The 25,403-nt window shown below is 40.3% G+C and overlaps 1 pseudogene; it reads right to left on the bottom strand.

Moving 5' to 3' along the window:
* Window positions 1-22,999: 22,999 nt before the first annotated feature.
* Window positions 23,000-23,968, bottom strand: LOC116873472 (annotated as a pseudogene).
* Window positions 23,969-25,403: the final 1,435 nt, after the last annotated feature.

Raw genomic sequence — 25,403 nt, 5'->3', positions numbered from 1 at the left:
TCTTTCACCAAAATCTCAAAGAGAAAAATTTACCTCAAGTTGAGAGCTCTTAAAAAAATTTATAATATTTTTGTCTAAACAGAGCAATGAGGAAAGCTGTGTTAGAATTACAAGTGGGGTTTGTAAACTTCTGATTTTCCAAAATACAATGTAACAAAATCTTTAGCATTTAAAGGGAGAGACTTCAGTCTGTTCCTCACAGCCTTGCTCCTCATCCTCTTTGACTGACTTCTGCTCTGAAAACGTTTTTTTCCCTCCAGAAACTTGAAAGAGACATCTATGATATGATTGTTTGGCATTGCACAGTGATCCTAATAAGTTAAAAAAAAAAAAAAAAGCAGGAAAGATCCCCGTTTTTAAAAGACTGAACATTCGGTATACCGTGTGCGTCCACATCAGAGACTGTTGGAATGGCTTTGGAGCAGGCGGTCTGGCATTGACCGTCATGGTGGGCCGGGCTCACGGACCTTTATCCAGCACCCCCACAGGGAGTAACTGCTGCCCTCTTTCACCGAGCAGGACTAACTTAGCGAAAGTGGCTTTTCTTTTCTTTCTTTCTTTTTTTTTTTTTCCCCTTTTTTAGCTCTTCAGAGTAGGTAGTATGTCGGAAAAGTAGTGCGGATTTCATACTATTCCTTTCCCAATTATTTGGAACCCTGCTAACTCATTTGTTAGGATTAATTGAATAAAAATCCATTGAGAACGTATACATCACCAAAAAGCACCTGCTACACATAGGGGACCCTGACCCTGGAACTCCCTGCCAAGACCACCACCTCAAACAAGAAAGGACACTCGTCATCTCAGAGAAATACAAAGCTGAAAGAGCTCTTAAAGACACTCTAGTTTTGTGGTTCTCAAATTTTCATCAAGCAAGATCTCTTTTATTATTTTATCTTAATGGTGCCCACCTTTAGGAAGATATAAACTACTTCTGCACATGAGTTTGGTTTCCATTAGGCTGAAAAAAATAATTGCAAATAACTCATTTCAGGAATGGTTACTCTGTATTGGTGTGTGTGGGATTCCCGAAGATTTTTTTTTTTTTTTGGTCCTCAGTTTGGGAACCTGTGATCTTGTGTGACCTTGTTATATCAATGGAGAATTTGAGTTTACCTGACTAGCCGCCCCCCCCCACCCCCGGTCCCACAAGATTATAAAATTAATTTGAAAGAAGAATAAAAACCAGGCTCTGAGTGGTATTGAGTTGTTTAATAAGTGTAGTCAGAGTTTTTCAGAGAAGAGGTAAAAGTATGGCAATGGTTCTTTATTTCTAGACTAGTGGAATTTGTCTGAAGGAAAATGGGTGGTTCTGTATAATTAATCTTTCATTTTAGATGTTGAGAAATTCTTAATGGCCCATTTCTCACATCAACAATCACAACAAACAAAAGTATTGTGTGCTAAAGCCTCTCTTGGACACATTCACATGACTTTCGTCATCATGATGATTGGCTTTTATGATATTCATATGAGTTTGACCTGAGCCAACAAAAGCCAGGGAAATCGATTAGAGAGGAAAATTCATCCTTAAATCTTGTGTTCCTGTGAGGGCTGCCTGTAGCCTTTGGGCAGCCAGAAGCTGGCATGTGGCTCCTCTCTGACATAATTCTGAAACAAGATAAGGTGGATGCTGAAGCTCAATCTTTGAACAATAATAAATAAATTAATAAATAAGTGTCCCTTGGTCCATTCAAGTTACCACCTAAGCTAGTGCTTTGATACCATTTAAGTCAGGAATGAAAGCTACTTTTATAATGAGGCAGAAATCTGATATGGAAAAATGAAGCAGTTGGTCTGAATTCCTAGGTTAGGGGTTTGGGCGGTTTTTTTGTTGTTTGGTTTCGGGTTTTTTTGTTTTTTGTTTTGTAATAATTTGCTCATCTCATGCTGGTGGATTTTGTCTCTTGCATTCTATGGCAGTCAAGGAAAAGTTAGCTCAAGTTTTGCTCCCTCTGCCATTAACAGATGGCACGCAGATCTAAGCATAAGCCGGGGCTCCCGGGCCACAGGCAAAGGGTGAGGGCCGCTCCCCCGTGGACATCCTCAAAAGGCCCTAAGCTTGAGTAGCACAAATGAAAAGGTCTAGTGCTGGTGTTAATTACGCAGAAACCACACAGAAAGTGCTGGCTGTTACTGAGTTGAGAGGTTGGGCATCTCTTCTTCCCCAGATAAAAGGCTTGATATGAAAACATTTTGCAGAGGACAATGAAGTGAAGATTAGCATAATCTTCTGCAGTATCCTCAGTAAGCTATCCATGAGTGAGTTGCTTTTTTCTCATTCCTCCCGCTCTAATGTCTGGATTTAAGGAATGGTATTGTTAAAAGTAGGCTTTGTCCTTGGAGCCTGACAGTTGTGTTTTTCCCGCCTTCATGTGATCATCCCAGTTGCTAGTCTCCTGCTCTTTGGGTAGGGAGACAATGGAGGGAAAAATGAAGTGTCAGGTCATTGACAGAACCTCTCTGTGCTATGTTATTCTTAATCCAGACTCTTCAGGGTTTTTTTCTTTTCTTTCTCTCTTCTCTCTCCCTCTCTCTCTCTCTTTTAAACCTCTCTCATCCATGCTCTGTGTTTGAATAGGGGAAGTCTGTTTAATATCATTCAGAGGAAAACGTAGAGCAAGGAACACTGGACTTTGGTGCTTTAAATTAAAAAGAATTCCAATCGTGTGGTTGTTTTCTTCATACTTCAATCGGAACACTAAACTGCCATTGTGACATTTTATATCAAAATATGGGTAGCTGTTAGAAGGGTTATTCAGATGTATGCCACGCAAAGCCTTGAGTGTTGGGTTTTCTCACGAGGAGAGTTGAACCACTTGTGCGGTGCAGCCTAATGGGGTTCTCTCGGGGGCTGGTCCGGTGGCTAACGCACTAGTTTGTTGGCCACTTTGATCCTGGCTGCCCTGTTTTAAGTCTTGCTAGAACTGGTTAAGCTAGTGTTCTGTAACCCCGGGGATAACTTGAGGGTTCTGAAAGTCATGAGGCACGGTCCCTAAGATCAAAATATAAAAATAGGTCTGGGGTCAGGGAACTCGACAGGCCCCCGGAAGCTCTTCGCTTCTCCAGCTGGAGACTGTCTCTTATGTATTTAGAATTCGTCATTAGGATTCTGACAGAGCAGTGCAGTATGGGATGGCTGCAGGGCAGGCTCTTTGAATCTTCTTCCTGATAAAAAAAACCCCAACTTCTGGCTGCTGACAGGAGACAAGGCGAGTACAAGGAGCGCATTAAAAAGCAGCTTATGTCTATTGATGGCTGAAGGAAGGGTTAGAATGGCTGAGTTTTGAGTTTGGGTGAGAACTCCAGAGTTTACTTGTTATACCAGAGGAGTTTGGGGGAGTCACGGGTGTTTTTTAAAGGCCTAGAGTGCCCGTGAGGATGGGTATCGTAAAAGCCTGTGTTCGACGGTTTGTCGACCTTCCCAGAGTTCCACTGACGTCGGTTTTGGCATGGATTCCGTCCTGGACCTCGATTGCCTACTTGTTTTTCTGCCTACCTCATAGAAAAATCTGACATTTGACCCATCAAATTTAGCTAAGATTCTCTTGCCTGATGTGAATCACTTGAATGGATTTGGTTTTCTTTCATGGAGGTGGCTCATTGTTGCTCAGCCTGTAATCTGAGCCAAGATCACCCCCTTGCTTGCAGCCAGAATCCACTGGGCTTGGCTTAGTGGTCTGAAGTGACCGTATTGTTGTGGAATGACACTGAAGAAGAAAGGGACTTCAGGTGTCACCTGATTGTTATTCTATCATGATACTAAACTGTGTTTTGCAGACAAAGGCTAAACCAAGTCACTCCACCATGGAATTCAGTGACTTCTGTGGTAGAATGGAAGACTTGATGTAGAGCCTCTCACACCTACAAGTTCCAGCTCCACTCTTAGCTGCTCGGGGTGGAACTTCCATGGGCATTGTTGCATTGTCTGTGCAATGGTCCTCTCCGGGACAACCCGCAGTGCTGCTGAGAGGATTGAAGGAGATCATGTATTTTAGAGCAGCTTGTCAACTGTGTAAATCCCTGTACCTATGTAGGTTGTCATTACCATTCTTCTAGAAAGTTCCCATTGAACATAGATTCATTCAGCACACATAATTATTGAATGTTCACACATACCAGAGTGTCGGAGCCCAGAAGGGTTACAAAGATCAGTAAGACAGTTTGTGCCCTAGGAAGTAAAAATCTAGCATGAGGCAGGCACAAGGAAAAAATCTTCGGGACTACGATAAATTTAAGGAGCTCTAGCCCTTCTAACAAGTGTTGGTTGAGCACTTACTACACACATTGCCCTCCGCCAAGTATTTTGGTGGTGGTGGAGGGGGAATTACTGAGAAGGAAGATGTAGTCATAAATACCTTATATGGGTCCCCCATGTTTGGAGGATTATGCTCCTTTGCTTTTCTGAAAGACCTATGTTAATATGCCCTTGTTTTTGCTAATCAGAAAGAATCCAAAGTGGATTTTCACTTTTATGAAAACGGTGGGAAGTGAAAAGAGCATTCAGTGTTTGTTCTGCAGTGAATCCTTTTAGAGATAGTGCGTGTCCTACACATCGAGAGTGGCACCACCAAAGTCCTTCTTGGGGAACTACACTAGAGGCTTTGAACTGTTCATAAACATCAGTGTTTAACTCGATTTGTTTTGTGCATCCATTAGCAAATTGTGTTCTAAGGTGTCAGAAGAGCCTCAGAGAAGTTATTTTTGGGGTCGGGTTTAAAAATTTTTCCACATAAGTTAATGGTGATTACTTCTTCACTTGATGCCATTGTAATTGTGGGTTATGGATACTTTCATCAGAGTGCCCTGCTTTCAGAGAGCAGGGGAAAACCTGTATGGTCTGTTTGGGGAGATAAGACACATGAACGTCCCTCCCTACTAAGAAAGTGAGAAAAGTGTGGAATAAATTCAAAGGGGATGGCCAGAATTCCCAGGGAAGATGGGATTTGAGTTGTCTGAGAACCTTTGAGCTTGAATTCTTATAAGACTTGATTTCATCTCCTTAAGGCACTTAGCTCTGTCTCTTATTTTATCATAATAAATTTTATCATGTTGCTGCTTCTGGTAAACTCCCTGAGAGGTTCTTATATTACCCTTTTTTTAATTAGCCGTAACACTTAGCACATGCCTGGTCCAGAATAGGAACTCAAATAATAATTGTTCGATGAATGAATATAGATTAGAGGGGTGATGTAATAGTGCGTAGAGGCGGGTACTGGAGACTTTGTTTCCATTTGTGTGCCCTTAGATCATTACTCTGGTTCACCTCTGTATCTTTTAATACAACCAGCAGCTTTGAATAAGTACATGAATTTTGAAGGAAGACAGCTAGAACACCTTTCTCTCCACAGCCTAACCAAATGCCCTACCCACACCATTTTTACATCTCTTGAAATCCCACTTTCCCATGAAACCCTTGTCTCTGGATCAGGAAGTGCTCATGTTCCTCTCTCACACCTCCCCTTGCTCCCCACAGAAGCATAGAGGAGTCTAGTTCTGCTGCCTTTGTTTTCCATTACTCAGAATTTTCCCAGGAGTATTGTCTTTGATCTCCATTCCGATTATCTGCCTTTCCTAATTCCATGTCTAAAATACTTGGGACATTGACTTACTTTATTTAAGTGGATATTTGCGTAGTGGGTCAGTGTCCCCATCTTGGGGCTGTCTGTCCAGTGCATTGACTGGCAATTCTAAGTTTCTAGAAGTCACTGGGGTCATGCAATTTACTATTAAGAACATCAGCTCAGTGCTTAGTGCAGTTAGAAACTCTCTCCTTCTTTTGATAATAAAAAGTCCTCTGTTTCTTCCCAAATGTTTTTGGGGATGTTAAATTAATGCCACTGCTGTAGCTGGAGAAATTTGGTAGCTTGTCAGGTTTCTTTTTGTTGGAAACATGCTATGGCATTAGTAGTAAGAATAGTTGACTGTGCCAGTCTTTCAAAACATCTTTTAGGAACGAGAATGGGAAGTTGCTGGGTTATACAAGGTGTGGGTGGTATGCTTATGGCATAGTATCTTCTAGAATTACTTTGGAATTGTTTATTATTTTGTCTGTTTCCTCCTCCAGGTAACGATATGACCAACCTAAAGCAGGATGACAGGCTGGAAATGGCTAATGTAAACAACTCAGGCCAGTCAGTGGCCTGCGGTGGCTGTTCACTTAGAGCTCAGTAAACACTTTTGTCTGAGTGCCCCAGCTTTGCCAAAACAAAGTGGACTCCATCTCAGCCTTTGTTATTTTTGTAATATAAAAATGTCTCTTTATATTTCTGTTTTTTATTTCTGCTGCTTTTCTCTTGTCTTGGGTGTAGAGCATTGTACTCTATCAGATTTTATCTTCTAAAGGAATCTGAAGTTGCCAGTCATGTATGTTAATACCAATTCTAAATAATGGCCCCCGAAGTCTGAAACACTGAACGTTATTTTGTGGGGAGGGGAACGAAATAGCTGGTCCCACTGCTTCTGAATTCTCTGGACTGGTCTGAGCCGTGCAGGATGGAGCCCTCAGGAGAGGCTGTACCTCCGGGCCTTGCCGCAGAGCCTTAGCACAGGGCCACTGGGAAACAGTCCTGCGGTCCAGATAGGAAGACAGCATGATGTGTGGTTGAGAGAAAGGCAGAGTGAGGCCCAGGGTAAAGGCAAAGGGGAAGAAATCTTGCTGCACAGAGCTGGCTGTGAGGGCATCCTTAGACACCTGGGAATCTTCCTAGGCTCATCACTGGGGCAGGTGGTGAACAGTGCAGTGTCCTCCATGTTATGATGGCACTGCTGCCCCTGGGCTGCACGCAGTGGGCACTGGCCCACAGGAATTTTGGACACTGTTACAAAGAAAGGAAAGTCAGCAGGATCCAAACAGTACCCCCTATTTGATAGTTGTCAAGCCGTTACCCCTTATCTAGTTTGGGTAGTGTAGAAATCTGTCTCTTCGGGACAGCTTAGGGCAGAGACATTATAAACTCATTCATGTGTTTTGCCACACGTGATAATTTTGACTTTCCTGACGGAGTGAGGGTGGGGTGGGTGTGTCAGACCAGTGCCCGCCAGTGCTGCTCCAGTCAGGCTGATTGTGTTTGGTTTTCAGGGACTATATGTCTTTTTGTTTTGGTAAAATACCATGGAAAAAAGCTGTTATAACACCTATTACAGCATTTCCAGAGTGACCCAGCAGGAGGAAAAACATTCAGGAGAGAGATATTGGAATGCAGAGACAAAATAGCTGGGTCTAAGGAGGGCTGTGGAAAAATGGGGGGAGCAGGAGCTAACTGTAGCAATTATGTGAAAATCATAGTGTCTCTACTGGACTTTGGGTTTCCCACCCTCGATAGGTTATCACCATTTAATGGTCCATCAACCTGTGTGAGCAGTCAGCAGGGGAGGGCACAGTTTAGACCTGATGCACAAACCGTTACGACCATATACTCGCTGAAGAAATTTAAAGAATTCTGAGTAGTCACTACAGTGTCTGAAAGCTTATGGTTATGTGTTATGTGAAAGGTTATGTGTTCTCCAGGCCCCCTCTACTTCTTAGGTCTAATGTATTTTTTGTCAAATGAGATATAATTGACATCTAACATTATATAGTTGAGTCTTGAACAATGTGAACTTAAACTGTGCAGGTCCGCTTATGCACTTTTTTTTTTTAAATAAATAGTACAGTACTATACGTGTATTTTCTCATAATTTTAAACATATTTTCTGCAGCTTACTTTAAGAATACAGTATATACTACATGTAACATACAAAGTATGTTTTAATTGATTATGTTATCAGTAAGGCCTCCAGTCAGCAGTAGGGTACTAGTAGTTAAGTTTGGGGGCAGTGAAAAGTTACACATGGATTTTTGAAGCATGAGGGGTCAGCACCCCAAGCCCCATGTTGTTCAAGGGTCCACTGTATCAGTTTTCCGGTATACAACATAATGATTTGATGTATGTATACGCTTGGAAGTGATCACTACAATAAGTCTAGTTAATCTTCACCACACACAGTTACCCATTTTTTTAATGCACTCATAGTATAACCAAGAGGCTACACTTTCTTTACTACAGATTGCTTTACCTATAGAGGAGTAGAGATGGGAGTCACATGGCAAGTATTTTTTTATTTACTTTTTAAAAATTTTTATCTTTTAAATTTCAGTGTTCCAGAATTCATTATTTATGCACTACACCTAGTGCTCCATGCAATATGAGCCCTCCATAATACCCACCACCAGGCTCACCCAACCTCCTACCTCCCACCCCTCCAAAACCCTCAGATTGTTTTTCAGAGTCCACAGTCTCTCATGGTTCATCTCCCCCTCCAGTTTCCCGCAACCCCCTTCTCCTCTCCATCTCCCCCATGTCCTCTGTGTTCTTTCTTTTTCTTTTTTTTTAAAGATTTTATTTATTTATTTGACAGACAGAGCTCACAAGTAGGCAGAGAGGCAGGCAGAGAGAGAGAGGGGAGGAAGCAGGCTCCCTGCTGAGCAGAGAGCCCGATGTGGGGCTCGATCCCAGGACCCTGGGATCATGACTTGAGCCGAAGGCAGAGGCTTTAACCCACTGAGCCACCCAGGCGCCCCCTCTGTGTTATTTCTTAGAGCAAGTATTTATTGAACATTTTTCCAGCTCCATGGTAGGAGGAGAAACGGAAGTCCCACTACTGTCAAATGAAGGTTGTGTGATACAAGGAAAAGAGCAATGGATATGGAGGCTGGGGAATGGGCTTTGATTCCCAGCTCTCCATGTAGTGAATACTGTGGCATAAATTACATCTTCAACCTCAATTTCGTGAGCTGTGAAATCAAGCTGTCTGTGGAGTGTCTCTGCCTCAGTGGGCCCTATGAACATAAAACAAAGTAGCGTGTCTGCAAGGACGGAAGTGTCCTACAACTCTGGCATTTTATTTGCAAGACCGATGTGCGTGAAGAAGAAACAAATATTTACTATAATTAAAAGTGCTTTAGTTGATTATTTAAGGTAGCTACAATGAGTGTGGTAGGAGCCAGAACAGGGAGAAGTTGGCGCGGACAGCAACAGCCAGTGAAGGTTTTGGTTTATTTCCATTGTGCTACCTGCACTGAGTCATTGCTCATCTTTCTGAATGTCTTCTTACCCTTGAACAAAGCAGACGTAGTTAGCACTGGCTGCCTTTGTTCCCTGACAGTAGTTAAAGCTTCAATTAGGCTGGTATCCATTGAAAGTTGACATACCCATTTCTTTTACGTATTTGTACAGACACAGAAGCAAGGCTGTATTTGGGTTGTGTTTTGGCAGGGTTTGAAGTCATGTTCAAAGATCTAAAAGAATTGAATGACTGAGGACACAGACTAGAATTCTAACCTTCAGTTTATGTGCAAAATCAAAAACATGCAAAGTTTGTGGTATCTGAGCTTCATCTGATCGTTGGTACATGAAAGTATAAAAAGCAGGCCCAGAATAGGAGTCTTGTCAGTTTGAATGTTAGTTAAATAAGTACATAAGATAAACAGTTCATGGAAGGTTATGCAGCTGAATTTTCAATCAGAGTGCACGAGAGACTCGCGGTTCCATCTCCGGGTAATCAGAGCCTGTTGGATTTGTTGCTTCTCCGACTTCGGTAGACAAGGTTGTGAGTTTTGATGTTGTGAGTTTTAATATGTCCACATTTCCCTCTCTCTGGAACTTTGTTAGATCTGCCAACTCGAACTGCGCTTTTCCCGCCTTCACATTGTTTAGGACATTAACACCCCATAAGTCTGGCACTCCTGCCCTTCCTCTATATCGTTTCTCTTACAAATGCTCTTGTTTGAATGCCAGAATTAGTTGGACTTCCCAGAAACTTTTTGTCTTCTTAGAGAGAAGAGGGATTTCATCCTGAAATGAAGGTTCCTGGTGGCCGTGAAGCAGGAGAGGTTGCTGGACCCTGGAGCATGGATGGACTGATGGTAGCCACTGAGAATTGTCCCAGAGAGCTGTTAGAGTTCCTGTCTAATGCTCTCCACAATCAGGGCAAGGGTCGTGATTACGATGGTGTACTTCAGTCCGCTGACACCCTAGGGTGCTATTCAAGTATTTGTGGAATGTGGCAGTATGTGTGGTGGGGAAAAAGGATGGCTTCATAGCCAGACAGACCCGAGTTTGAATCCTGTTTCTTTCACTTGCTTATTGTAGGACCCTGGGAAAGTTTTTTAACCTCTGTGAGTTCATCATTTTTATTTTACAAAAAAAGCAACTTAAGACCTACCATTGATGGTTGCCATGAGAGTTTAATAGTATGAACTTGATAAAGAACTTGGAAGAGTCACTGTTTTTCCACAGAGTCAGCATTTAACAAGTGGCAACTTACAACCATCATCTTTAGAGTGAGATTGATGAAATGATGGTAAATACCGGTCTGCTGCATCTTTTTTTTTTTTTTTTTTTTTTTTTTAAGAGCTGGGAGAGGGGCAGAGAGAGAGAGAGAGAATCTTAAGCAGGCTCCATGCCCAATGCAGTGCCCGACATGGGATTCAATCTCATGACTCTGAGGCCACGATCATGAGATCATGACCTGAGTGGAAATCAAGAGCGGGTAGCTTTGTGCATTAAGCCACCCAGGCACCCTGCATTTTCTCCATCGTAATTTGAGCTCTCTACCTTTGCCTGGCCAGTGTTTCCCTGGAGGTTGAGGAGTCTGTGCTGATGGTGGAGGACAAGGGCTAGCTCCCCGTGTCTGCCTTCCTGCAGCCCCTGTCTCAGTGGTTCTAACGGCTGCCTTGTTACATTTAAATTCTATTCCCTACCTCTGGCCTTTTCCACTCTTTACCTTTGTTTTTTGTTTGTTTGTTTTTTTAAGATTTCATTTATTTATTTGACAAAGAGATCACAGGCAGGCAGAGAAGCAGGCAGAGAGAGAGAGATGGGGAAGCAGGCTCCCTACCTAGCAGAGAGCCTGATGTGGGGCTCGATCCCAGGACTCTGGGATCATGACCTGAGCCGAAGGCAGAGGCTTTAACCCACTGAGCCACCCAGGCTCTCCCTTTTATCACCTGTTTCCGTCTACCCACACTCTCCTCTTTCCTTAGATCTATTAACTCAAATAAAACATACAAGCAAAAGGCAAACAAAGTCAACTAATGCACGCACACACACACACACACACGCACAATACATGGCGAAATAACCATATAAAACAAACCTTTGCCAAACACCAAAATGTTTAACAAAGAGATTGCATGAATTACTTGGGTTTTTTTTTTCTGTGTGAAGTTCTTTCACGCCTTTGATATTACGAGGTGAACATATGCCCCAAAGATTTCTGTACTGAGTGATGTCCTGAATATCCACGATAATTGTTCTTATAGAGATCCATGTATACATACAAACATGAACAACAATGATGAGAGGAAAGCACAATAAAAACACATATGTTTAAAAAACAAACAAAAATGTGGGCTGAACCACATCTAATTGTTGAATCCACTTCTAATCATGCCCCACCTATGACTGGACCACCTCTTCCCTAGACATGTAGGGAGACTGGCAAATTGGGAGAACAGCTGCTGAAACATGGCTTTCTTTTTAGGTAATGGGATTTTAAAGAGTTTCAGTAAATACCAGTGATGAATGAAAGTTGTAAGAGACCTAAAAGATGGTTTAGTTCAATGATCTATTCTATGTCTGAATCAGCAATTTGATAATATTTTCCCCACGTGGTTGGCTAGCCTGTGCTAGTGCACCTTTAGTGGTGGGAAACTCACTCTAAAGTGGTTGTACCATTTTATGTTTCCAGGGACAGTGTATTAAGGCTCCAGTTTCTTCTTGCTAGTGTACCTGTAGTAATGGGGAACTCCCTTCCTTCCAAGGAAGCTCATTCTTTTTTTAGACAGTTGTGACGATCAGGCATCTCTCTGTTCCTTATGTACTGAGTATTTCTGTCTCCAGAGATTGTTCTTCTAACCTAGGCATGGACTTTGATCTTTTTAGATTTATTGAGATACATCTTCTAAACTGTATGAACTTTGTTCATTGTAGGTTTTAGAGTGTGATGATTTTGGTAAATCTATACAGTTGTGCAGCCTCATCACAATTCAGTTTTTAGAACAACTCATCATAACCCCCTCTCCTCCAAATTGATCTGCTCTCTGTTTGAGGTCTGTCCCTGGTCCTACTCCCAGCTGCAAGTGACCATGGATCTGCTTTCTGTGTCTGTTGTTTTGCCATTACTAAACATTTTGTATAAATTTGTATAAATGGAATCATACAACGTGTAGTTGTGTCTGGCTTTTGTCACTTAGTATAATGGTTTTGAGTTTGATCTATGTCCTTGCAATTAATAGTAGTTCATTTCTTTTCATTACTGAGCAGTATTCCCTTCTGTGGCTGGACCCATTTTATTTATCCATTCATCCATTGATGGACACTTAAGTTATTTCTAGTTTTTGCTGGTTATAAATCATGCTGCTGTGAACATTTGTGAAGGCCTTGTGTACACATTCCCTAGAAATGGGATTGCTTGGTCATATGGTAGGTTTGTGTTTAACTTAAAAACAAGAAGAACAATTTCCAAACTGCTTTCCAGAGTGGTTGTACCATTTTACATTTCCAGTAGTGGTGTATTAGGGCTTCAGTTTCTTCACATCCTTGCTGTTATTTAACATTGTTACACTTTTTGACTACAGCTATTCTAATGGGTATACAGTGGTATCTCAATATTTTAATTTGTATTTGTCTAATGGTTAATAATGTTAAGCATCTTTTAATGGGCTTGTTAGCCATCTATATAGCTTTAGTGATATGCTTATTTAAATCTTTGGCTCGCTTAAAAGAATTTTTTTTTGTCTTATTGAATTGTTAAAGCTCTTTATATATTCTGGATGTCCTCTATCAATTATACGATTTGCAAATATTAACTGTCTATCTGTGGCTTGATTTTTCATTTTATTAGTGGTCTTTTGGGGAGCACGTTTTTAGTTTCGATGAGGTATAATTTATCTTTTTTTTTTTTTTCCTAAAATGGATTTTGCTTTTGGTGTTGTATTTATGAAAGTTTGGCAAAGACTTGTTCCTATCTTTTGTTCAAGAAGTTTTGGTTTTAACTCTTGTATTTAGGTCTGCAATCAATTTCAAATAGATTTTTGTGTATGGTGTGAGGTAAAGGTCTGAGTTCTTCTCTTCATCCTCCTCCTCCTCCTTTGAAAAAGATAAAAAGTTCTTTTTTGGCAAGTGGATATCCAGTTGTTCTAGCACTGTTTGTTGAAATGACTATCCTTTTCCATTAGTGGACCGTAGATGTGGAAGTCTATTTCTGGGCTCTTGAGTCTCTTTTCCTGGTCTCTATATGTCTATCCTTATCCCAATATCACACTGTCTTGATTATTATAATTTTATAATAAGTTTGAAATCAGGTAGTATCACTCCTCTAACTTTGTTCTGCTTTTTCTAAATTGTTTTTTTGGATCTTGGTTCTTTGCATTTCTATCTAAATTGAACTTGCCAATTTTCTAAACATTCCTGCTGGGATTTTAATTGGCAATGCATTGAAATTGTAGATCAATTTAGGGAAATTGTCATTTTAGTGATATCGATTTTTACAAGCCATAAAAATGATCTATCTCTTCATTTATTTAGATTTTAAAAAACAAGTAGTATTTTGTCATTTTCAGAAATTCCACTTCTGTTAAAAATGTTCATGACTATTTTTTGATGCTAGTGTGAATGGAATTAAGTTTATTTTAAAATTAATTGCTATTACACAAAATACAATTTTTTTGTATATTGTCCTTCTATACCGTGACCTTGCAAAACTTGATTATTTTTACAATTTTTTGTAATTTTTTAAAATTATTTTTAAAATTACTTAGGTTTTTTTAATGCAAAATCATGTCATCCATGAAAGAGGACAGTTGTACTTCTTCCATTCTAAACTGGGACATGTAATATCTCTTCCTTGCCTGACTGCATTGGCTAGTACCTCCAGTACAGTGTTAAATAACAGTGGTGGGAGCAAAGAAACCTCTTTGCCTTTTTCCTGATCTCAGGGGGAAAGCATTCAGTCTTTCACTATTAAGTATAATTTAACTGTAGGTTTTTCCTACATGCCTTTTATAGGGTTGTGGAAGTATCCTTCTATTCCTAGTTTGTTGAAAGATTATTTTTAGTCATGAATGGGTTTAAGTTTTGTGGAGTGCTTTTCCTGCATCTTTAAATAATCATGTTGTTTTTTGTTCTTTATTGGTACTTTGTGTTAATTGGTTTTTGGATCTTATACCAACTTTTTGGGTTTGTTTTTTTTTTTTTTGATAAATCCTACGGGATTATGGTGTGTAATCTATCTTAGGTATTGCTGGATTTGGCATTTTAACATTTTCTGAATTTTTACATCTATGGTTGTTAGTCTATAGTTTACTTTTCTTGTGTGTCTTTCTCTGGCTTTGGTATCAGGGTAATACTGACCTCATAAAATGAATTGAGAAATTGCTCCTCTATTTGCTGAAACTATTGATACTATTTCTTTCTTAAATGTTTTTACAACTTGATCAGTAAATCTTTTGGAAATTTTAATTATGAAAAATTAAAAAAATTTTATTTATTTTTTTGGGGGAAGATTTTTAAATTGCTTATTCATGTTCTTTATTTAATGTATATAGATTCAGATATTCTATTCTTTTCCCCTCTGTTTTATTGACAAGTGAATATTGTGCATTTAAGGTGTACAATGTGTGATGATTTGATATACATATACAATTTGCAATGATAACTGCAATCAAGTTAACATATTCATCATATCACATAGTTACTTTTTTTTTCTTTTGGAATGGTGAGAACACTTAAGATTTACTTTCTTAATAATTTATTCTTGAGACAGTTTTGATAATTTGCATTTTTCTAGGAATTTGTTTCACCTCATTTGTATAATTTGTTGGTATAAAGTTTTCCCATAATTCCTTTTTTTCTGTCATGTTTGTAATGGTGTCCCACAGCCCTTACCAAAAATTGGTTTTTGCATTGTTAGAAACTCCATTAAGAAGAAAATTCTAATCTTTAAAGAACTGACATTTGACTTCTTTCAGTGGGGTTAGATCTTATCGTGAAGAAGTTTACCAGATGGTAAATTGTTCTTGCTATTCAGAGAGGAAAAAAGGCTTTTGAGCAAAAGTCAACTTAGGAAAAGGATTGTTTTCTAATCCAAAACTCAGATTGAGGAATTCAAAGGCACTGCAGTAAGAGGAGGAAAGGGGAATGGAAAGAATTTGGTCATGTCTGATAGTATTGTCTGTTGGGGAGGAAAACTTTTCCAATGTTTGGTTTTGAATCAAGGTCCTTAGTTGAACTCAAGAAGCCTTCTGTATCCTAGACTTGAGAGGTTTTGATAGGAGAATTCTAAGCACAATTCTTAACCCATGTATTATTTTTCTATTATGAGCCCTGTGGCAAAATTAAGTTTTATGAAATTTGGTTACACTCTTGTGTAATTGTAAAAATGCATTATAGATTTATTTCTCCTACTGTAACTTAAACGTAAAATAAGAAAGAGAGTGATATTCTGGACTGGTCAAGGGATCCTGGCTAATAGACCGTGTCATGAGTTTCAGAAGTTGACTGCAACTATTAATAGAAGGGACAAGAGAGAACAGAACAAATGGAAGGTCCACGGGGGAAGGATCTTTCTTTTTTGTTCACTGCCCTGTTGACAATGCTCCAGGCAGTGTCTGGCCTCTGAATGAATGAATGAATGAATGGTTTATGGCAAATAATAAACACAGGTCTGATCTAAGGGCTATGAACATACAGAGGAAAGAGCAATTTATTCAGCCTGGAATGCTGGAAGAAGGTACCAGAGAAGGTGGTAGGAACTTTTCACTCTGGGCTTGTGTGGGACTATTCAGGGCAGAGGAGCATTTAGGCAGATCAAGTATGTGTCAGGGCCCATCGTGTCACTATGCCAGGCCCTCTCCAAAGTGCTCGAAAGCTTTCTGAGCATTTCTGTGTCCTTGTGTGTATTGCTGCAATTTACTTTAATTACGCATGGTGGGGTGGGGGGTGCTGGCTCAGTCACGGTACCCGGGCAACCTCGCACGTTTCCACTTAGGCCAAGTAGGTGAGGCTTGACCATGACTTCACCCGAGACTTGGTGAAGTGTCCTGTGATCCCTCCTGGAGTAATGGGAGATAAGCTTGTTGAGGAACCACCACAAGGCAGGTTCTTAGACCTTGTGGGAGCTGCCCTGAGGCAGTTTCTCGTTATCTCTTGGGTTTCAGCTGAGCAGAGGACTTTCCACTTTCTTTCCTGGCCCCCTCCTGTTGGAGTACAGCTGCAGGCTTCTGTGCAAGTCGGCCAGACTGCAGGCTGATAGTTGAGAGGTGGCTCCTCCAGGCAGAGCAACCACTCATGCCGTCTGCTGTCGGTCCCTCCAGCCTTGTGTCCTCCTGCGGGAACAGCCATGTGGGGAGCTCACACCATGCTGTTCTTGCTTTGGCTGTCTACGTAATCAAATGTTTCCGTCCATTTGGGCTTATTTCCTTCTTCTTATACAAATTCAGGGACATGAGCAACCCAAGCTGGCAGCAGCATTTGTCTCTGCTGTTAATGACCCCTCGCCCATTCGACAGCTCCTCTGTCCCCATCAGTAGACTCTGAGCTCCTCCATATTCCCGGGACTCAGCAGCAGGTTTTGCACAATTGCTTCATATGTGTTTTGACAGAGTGAATCAACTGTGAGTCCCCTAGCAAGCTTCCTGTGTTGGGACCAGAAGAGAGTATGGGAGTGGGTAGTGGAGGAGGATGGAAGACTGAGGCCGGACTGTGGAGGGTCTTGCACCCTGTGCTGTGGATTAGGCAGGGCCATACCCCGATGGCCTCATGGGCAGAGAATAACATGCGCATAGTGTGTTGGAGTGTGTTGGAGACTCCTGCACTAGTGTGGAGATGGAAGGTGGGCAAACCAATTAAACTACAGATTCAGGAGAGGAGCAATGAGGATCGAGCTGAACCACATGGCAGTGAGAAGGAAAATGAGGAACTCTGACACAGAGGGTTCTCTTTTTGGTTGGTTGGTTGTATTTTCTTTTTTTTCCTTTTGGTTTAAGCAATAAAACTAGTGCTTGATTTGATGTGGGGAAAAAAAGTAAGATCAGGAAATGTAATTTCATAGATGTTTATTTTGTTTTGTCTGTTTGACTTTAAGAAGTGCTTACTATTTAATTACTTGGCTCTTTTCATAATGTTTAAAACTTCATTTTCTATTTAAATAATTTCATATCCAGCCTCTTGAACCATTCTGTTTTAAAATCTGGATTATACGTTTTGGGGACAGCCGGTGCGTTTAATCATTCCACTAACTTGTATCTGATCGTATCTGATAGTAGCAAAATCTTCCATTAGACATAACTACATTATAGGCACCTAGTGGATGGGAGCCATGTATTATTTATAATTTTATATTACTGTAACATCAAGCATGGGATTAGACCCATAGTAGATGTTTAATAAATATTTTTTGAATGATCAGTTTACCTCTTTAATTATGTAAAAGTCTTATCTGAAAATATCAAGACTTTTTTAATGAACCACAAATAGAGTAATTTAGGTGCAGATGTCATACTTCACAAAGACTTTCATCTTTATTTTTATCTTCTCCAATAACAGTTACAACATAATCTATTCCTAAACATATCATAGGCAATTCAGAAGTAAAGGAAATAAAAAAGATCCCTTTACTTTAGACTCCTGGCATTTAATTGGAGAGGCAGGACATATCCTTGTGTGAAGCCGATAAATGACAAAGCAGAATGAAATCTTACAACAAGCTGGAGGATCTTGAAGAGGAAAAATCATTTTATGATGGCTTCTTAGGAACAGATTTTGCAAAAAGGTAGAGTTGTATGGTATTTTTATTAAACTGAACTGCTTGCTAAGCATGGATTTGTTCATTTTGTTTTAGAGGAAAGTAGAAAGGCCTTTTAGGTGAGGGAACATCTGAACAAACATCCATAAAATGTAAGAAGGGGGAAAGTGCTAGAAGCCAAATTGTATATTCAAAGAAACTGAATTATTGTAGTGAGAACAATCTGAGAGCCACGCATTTAAAAACTACTGCTAAAAAATAAATGTGTATTGCCTTTGATGATATGTAGTACATTGACAGTCATCATGTAAATTACTGAGGGGCACCCAAATTACATCCACTTCAACAGCTCAAGAAAAAGACCATCCATCAAGGAAGAATCCCTGAAACTTCATTGAGAGCCTCCCGAAAAAAAACACTGAACTCACCCATTGGGCTTCAAGTAAATGAAAGCTAACTTAGTGAACAATTGAAACTAATAGTTTTCAAGTAAGGCTAATGTGTTATTAATAATATCCAGTCACTTTACCTCATATTCTTGGGATCACAAGTTGGCACATATGTACCCCAGCCTTGGAAAAGTGATTTTAGTAAAGATAGTCATCTTTTTTGGGAAGGGATATTCAAGCAGGAGCCATGCAAGTTATTTAACTGGCCAGAGCTAATTCCCTTATCTTTTTAATGGGCTACTGCTAACATAATCCTCTGTTCCTAGTTTCTCCATAGCCTAGGAAACATTCCCTCCCCCCATTTTATTAACCCCACCTAAAATCATTAGATTTTTGTTATCGGTGTGAGGCAGAAAATTGTCTTATGCTTATATGCTTCCAACACTGTTTAGGTACCTGATAAATACCTCCTGACAGATGGATGGATGGATGGACAGACGGACTAAAAAGCCTACTTTCCTCTGTTTTTTTTTTTTTTTTTCCTCAGTGGAGGCCACAGCCACATGCAGATGCCTGCTGTCCTGGATATTGTGTAAAAATGGTTTCTACTTTGTGTAGAGGATGAATTGGCAGCAAATACAGGGGGGACTGTTACTGAAATTGTAGTTATGTAGGAATTCTGGTTTCGTGGATGGTGTGTTTGTTAATATTGAGAATTAATACCTCTCTTACTCCCCAAAAATGTGTCAGGCTCCTTAATATAATATAGAAAACAATTAAATAAAAATAAGCTAAAAACTAGTTAGGGACAGCAGAAAGCTTGCTGTTAATCATCAGTCAGGGAATCCGGACACAGTAGCCCAAACGTCTGAATATTCCATCAGAGTGGCAGGATCTGCTGATGTCCCGGTCAGGATAAGGAAGCAGAAATACAGGGCAGGGTAAAATTGGGCCGTGATGCATTTAAATTCTGGGATGGCTGCAAGGGCTGAGCTGGAGGAAGCAACAGTCTTCTTGTCAGCCTTTTCCTTTTGACTGTGACCTTCTGCCCCAGGGAGATGGAAGACTGGCCCGAAGGTGGCACATGCTGTGTGGTTTCCACACAAAGAGTGTGTGTTGTGTAAAATGCCTTCTAGACTAGGTTCCGTATGTCCTTATAACTACATCAGCATGGTGAAAACTTGCGTAGCCCTGGTAAGTGTGGCCTGGCATCAGTTATGTCTTATTTTTATTTAAAATACGCCAAAGGAAGATATTGAAAATTGCTTAAAGTTGGGTTGGTTGCTCTAGCAACGATGCCAAGCTCCTGAAGATTATCCTCCGTGATTACAGCATTGGCAGCAAAGCAGCCAAGAGGAAAGGTAATTAGTCCTGGAACTTTGCTTTTACAACTTGGCTTTAAGTAACTAGACCAGCAACAGATAGCAATATTTATGTGTTTGAAGTAAAGCTTGCAGATCATTTTAACTTTCAGTGGGAGCACAGAACAGGTTCTTCATGGGATTTCTGTTTATAAGAAGAACAGTTCCACCGATCATCAGCCCAAAGAAAAACGTAGCTATGAACACTGGCTTCCTGGGTATGAGAAGAAATAGACAGGTAGCTGGGGTGGTTAGGAGTTTGGACGTATCAGGTGTTTTCGTCTAAACGAGAATTTATTTTTTTCTGTCCGTTAGTGACTTGTTCATATGCCTTTTGAACAAAGAACAAGTTAAGGCAATTGAATCAGACACAGTGGTGACTCTTACTGAATGTCTTTGAAATGATCTAAATTATGGGCAATATGAGGAGAAAGCTGGCTAGTGAAAACAAACGAAGGAAAAAAAAAATCTGTGCCTTAATTGGCAAGTTTTATTCAGCAAGGCCTTAACGGGAAAACTGGAATGTCTAGGGATTGTTACAGTCATCCTAGTTCCTCCTTTCCCCAAATTGACTTAATGGCATTCAAACAATAGACCAGACATCTTAGTTCGTGGATTTAAATAAAGCATCAGGAGGCTGTATTACAATCTGGGCTTTTCAAAGTCTGAGAGTGTAAGAAAGTTCGATTCACATAATCCAGAGTCCTTAGCGCTCGCTGGAAGACATGGAGGAGTTTGATGTTCAGGTTCTGAAACTTTCTAGCTATTAGCATTGTGATCACAGCCCTCTGACTTGTGCTGTTTCTTGGTTTGTTGGATAATACAAGAAGGTAATGTTTTTGGCCATAGTTTCAGTAAAGGTTCCTTGGGTCCTCAGAAGTGTCCTCTTTTATGTTCCGAGAATGTGCTCCTAAACGCAAAGGATAAGGTGTGAACTTCAAAAGGGTCTGACATACACTGACCTGCGGAATCTGAAAATCAACATGAGAAACTGGACTTGGTAATGTGGAGGCCAGTTCAGTAACCAAACTTTTAACCTTGGGAACTTGAAATAGTGGAAGTTGCCACCAGGTTTCTCCTCTTGAGACCTGGATTTTCACCACTCCATGAGCTGCCTGTTTCTTTCCTAATCACAGTTATCCAGTCTTAGTTCACTTCCGTGGTGAACTTTTTAGTTCAGCTCATCTTAAAGGGAGTCATTTCTGTGCCTACCAGTGTACTGGGCAGTGTAGGAATATAAACACAAAATACGCCCTAAGGAGTTAATAATAAGGTGAAGGAGAAAGAAAATCTATATGACTAATTACAATGAATATAAAACAGAAAACTTAGGAGAGGAGTTGAAATCTAAAGGATATGTAGAAGTAAAATGAGAGGACAGTGTGGGGATAGTACAAAGCATCTCAGGCTGGGTTGGGGAGAGCATCCCGGGTCTGAATAAAGGAAAGAAGGCTTGTTTGGAGAGCTGCCAGTGGGACAGAGGGGGCATGAGATAAGGCTTGAGAGAGGAGCAGGGCAAGATCAAGCGTAGTCTTGTCAAGAATTTTAGTCTTTGTTCCAAGAGTCATGGGAAGACTTTGAAGAGTTTTAGGTGGGAGATTAACAAATGAGATTTGCATTTAAAGAATCCATTTTTACTAGACTAGAGGGAAACTAGTACGAGGCTCCTGCAAAGATCCAATGGGGGAGAGCCTACTGCAGGAACAGTCAGTAGCAGACTGATAGGAAAGAGTGAAAGTACCCTAGTTTGAGACAGATTGGACTTTGGAGGGAAGGAGGATCGAGGTATCAGGGACACCCTCTGGGGTTCTTTCTGGCTTTTCCAGCCGAAGGATGGTGGTGCCACCCCAGGGATAGGGGACTGAAGGAGGATCTGGGCTGGAGCGGAGCTTTCGGGGATTTTAGACACTTTGAGAATGAGGAGATCCTCAAGTGGAGCTGTCACGTGGGACAATGTGTGGGCATGTCTAAAGGTCCCAGCAAATGGAGTCACCGCCTGTAACTGGAACAAAGGATTCAGATACAGCTAGTCACTGTGTGACTGTCCTAAACAAAGGGAGGGTTGCTGCAGCTTGGAGAGTTCCAGTATTTCATGGTTTTAATTTTTTTTAATTTTAAAATTTTAATTTTTTATTTCTGTGTCACAGTTTTTAGATAATGATAGATTTGCAAAGGAGATTGGGAAAAGGCTGCCATACACAAGCCAAACCAGGGGAATCTGAAGCATCCTGGGACTCAAAGGCAGATAGTGCTTCTAGAAGGGAGTGGTGTGTTGGAATCATGGAAAGAAGATACAGTACACAGTATTTTTCAAACTTAAACGTCCACGGAGCCTGAATATTAGGGCAGTGTAATCCCAGTGCCTTCCAACCATCCATTTCCCTACCTAAATTAAGTTGGAAATTTTAAGAAGTGATAGGCAGCATTTATCTGAACAAAGTTTTGCATAACAAGACTAATTTTTAAGGCAAAATACTTAGTGACCAGGTTTATCGTAGTAGAGAATCTTCTTATTTTTGTTAATAATTTCTTTCAGTGTGAGATGTATAGGACGTGCAGATGACATTAAAATTGAGTTCTGATTTGAGAATTTTTTTTCTTCTCTTTTCATTTGCATTTATTTAAACACAGTTCTCAAACCATTTGAGTGAAATTGGGCTTCCTTTGGTAAGCAAAGGACCTGAAAATAATATTTAAAAAATGAATAGGCAAGTCTTCAGTTCATCCACAACACAGGTGTAGTGTTCCCTTCTCTTTTCCCAAATTCTGAAGTACTCATTTTTTTCCATACTCTGAAAACTAGAAGAAAAAGAGTGCATTTGTGGTGGAAGGTATTGTCGCTTGCTGGTAACTATTTGAAATACCATTATCCCCTTGTAACAGCTTTAAGAAATAGCCTTTTAAAAGCATACATTGTGTATGTGTTTTCTTATTCCCTGCTTTATATGATACAGATTACATAAAGGCTGACAAATCTACATTTATATAAGCATTAAGCATTGGCTGTATTGGAAGTTCTTTAGTTCTAATACTAGCAGTACAGGGTTACAGAGCGTAATTTTTAACACTTAGTTGCAGGTTTATTAAGTATAGTATGTCTCACGGATTGGAGGAAAATAGGTATTTTTGTCTTGAAATCTATTACTGACAACCTAATCTGAACAGTTTTGCTAAGCACTGATGTTAGAAAGAAAAGTAAAAACCAAACTTTATTGTTACTTTTTACCAGTTGGTAGCATTTTACACACAGGCTTCGATGTTCAGAATACCCTGGATTCAGTAGAAAAACCTTTTAAATGAAGACTAGTACAATAGAAACTTCTCAGCAGTCAAAATTTAGACGGTAAAAAAATAGATGCAAAACATACTTTTCTGAAAACACTTAACTTGGAACAAAGCATCGAAATATACAAATGCAGAATGAAAACAACCAAAAGTAGTCATCATTAAAGGTGTAAAAGTCATCTAACTTCACTAGGCACTGTTCACTTTTTAAACAGGAGACAATAAAAAAATATTGTCCATGAACAATATCCCAACTCTAGGGTAGGCTTCAGAAAGTCTTCAACTTCATGCTTTAATAGCGATGAGGTGAGTATGATTGAGATCTAGAACGTGATCTGTATCCTCCGTGACTATAGTAAGGAGAAGGTGACCACCTTCTGTAAATCTGATCCCTGTCTTGAGCAGCTGTCCATCCTCCTCCTCCTCCTCCTCCGTGTGATCTGCTGTAGTAGTCTCGCTCATCATAGCCTCGATCATATCCTGTCATAGTAATCCTGACAGCGTGAGCTGCCATAGGTAGATCTCCCCATGTAAATCCCTGGTGTCGGGGTATGTGGTCTTTTTGTTATAGAGAAATCAACTCTGGTCCTACATCCATCAAGTTCCATTCCATTGGCACACTCTTTTGCTTCCTTGGCATCATCTACATTTTCAAAATGCACAAAGGCAAATCCTCTTGAATGTCTAGACTGCTGGTCATATACAATGGACACATCAGCAATGGGGCCATATTTAGAGAATACTTCTCTTAGATCTCTTTCTGTAGTGTACAAGCTCAATCCAAATACTCCAAGACAGCAGTTGGATCAGGATTTGCCCAATTCCCAACATGACGCCTGCGAGTGGACATGGAAGAATGACGGTGGCTAGGCCGTCTTCGATAATCTCAATTGTAAGACCTGCTACGGGATCGTCTATGGGAGCGAGACCAAGATCTTGATCTTGTGTAATGCCTTCGAAAACTTCTTCTGGATCTAGACCTAGATTCAGATCTGGACCTGGAATTTGATCTGGAACGCCTGGAATCTTCCTTGGAGCGAGACCTTGCTGGGGTATGCCTTGCAGATTTCCCAGATCCATGAGCACTTCCACTTCTGGAAACAGAACGGGTTTCCCCTCGCCATAGTTCTCGCTGCTGTCGCTCATGACTCCTAGCTGTTGCCATTGTTCAATGTGCTTCATTCAAAGCTGCCAACCTCTCGTGCCTTCTATATGGAGGCTCTGCTGCAGCCTCTCAGAAAGCACACATTCCTGAACCGCTGAGTGCCAAAGTGCTCTGCACCACCTCTGCATGTGCTCTCGAGAATAAATATTTTTAAAGTAAAAATGTGAACCAGAAAACTTTCACTATTTCTTTGGTTCTCAAATGGATTATGAAAAGTGGCTTTTTCATTAGGATATACAGTTGTCCAGTAGAATATTTTAGAGCACAAACATAAATCTTAAACCCATCGCTGTAAAGATACATATTATAGTAATATCCCAGACAGATGGAAAGAGTCTCCAGGAGATTTTATGATGTGCTTTCTTTGACTGCCTGTATTACTGTATGGAATTCACACTTTGTAGTGGCAGCAACATACAGATGTGCATATGTGTGTTTTCCCCCGTTTCCTTTACCATGTAAAACTTTCGTCTTCTCTGCAGAAATGTACATGGAGAGATTGTCACTCTCATCTGTCCGTCTTGCCATATAATTTTTACAGCTGTTCCTCAGTTGTTAATATATTTCTGTAGAATATGTGTAAATAGACATGAGCAAACTGTCTAAAAGTTATTCAGCTAGTCAGTGAACCATGTAATCTGTTGGTTCAGAGACAACAGATAATAGAGTGAGATATTTGCTTTACCATCCACACACTCCATGTAGCATCTGGACTCCAAAAGTCAATTTGTGTTCTGTTGGGGCATGTCTCATCACACTATATTATCACATCAGGGATAGGAAATTTGGATAATGACTATCTGATTTACAAAAAAAAAAAAAAAAGACTATTTAGTGAATTCAATGTCTGTGAGGTGGGAATTTTGAACTAGAAGTTGGTTCCATCCTTGGTTAATTTGATACTCTCAGTGTTTCATCACTGTTTTCCTCTCTTTTTAACAATGTAAGTTAGAAATAACCTTGTTAATTAGCATCTATTTTTAGGTTGATGACATGACACAGCCAAGACAGAGTGGGAATAATCTAGGACTACCACAGCACAAGCAATAAAACTCCTTTCTAAAGGGAAGATAGAGGATCACTTGGAGGATGCACCGATTTTGAATAGACAACTGTTAGGTAAGAGACACATTTGGGAGGCATTCCTCTTTTTTGGCACAATGCAAATAAACATTGGGGGGGGTAGCATGTTCCTTCCCTTCTTAGGAACTTTCATTGGCTCCCTACTATCTCAACAATGAAGTCAAATTCCCGCTGTATGAGGTTCCAAGTATCTTTATTTCTGTCTGTCTTCCCACCAAATCAAACTATTATAACTCCTCTTCCCCACCCCGGCTGTGCCTCTGTGTGTGTAAAACATTTTTTAATCTGCTTTGACAATATTGTTTCCCCTATCATTTCTCCCTGTTCCTTTCC

The sequence above is a fragment of the Lontra canadensis genome, unplaced genomic scaffold, assembly GCF_010015895.1.
Source record: "Lontra canadensis isolate GAN:19392208 unplaced genomic scaffold, GSC_riverotter_1.0 scaffold33, whole genome shotgun sequence".
Classification (NCBI taxonomy): domain Eukaryota; kingdom Metazoa; phylum Chordata; class Mammalia; order Carnivora; family Mustelidae; genus Lontra; species Lontra canadensis.
Note: the sequence above shows the minus strand (reverse complement) of the source record. Positions and strands in the feature narration are given on the sequence as shown.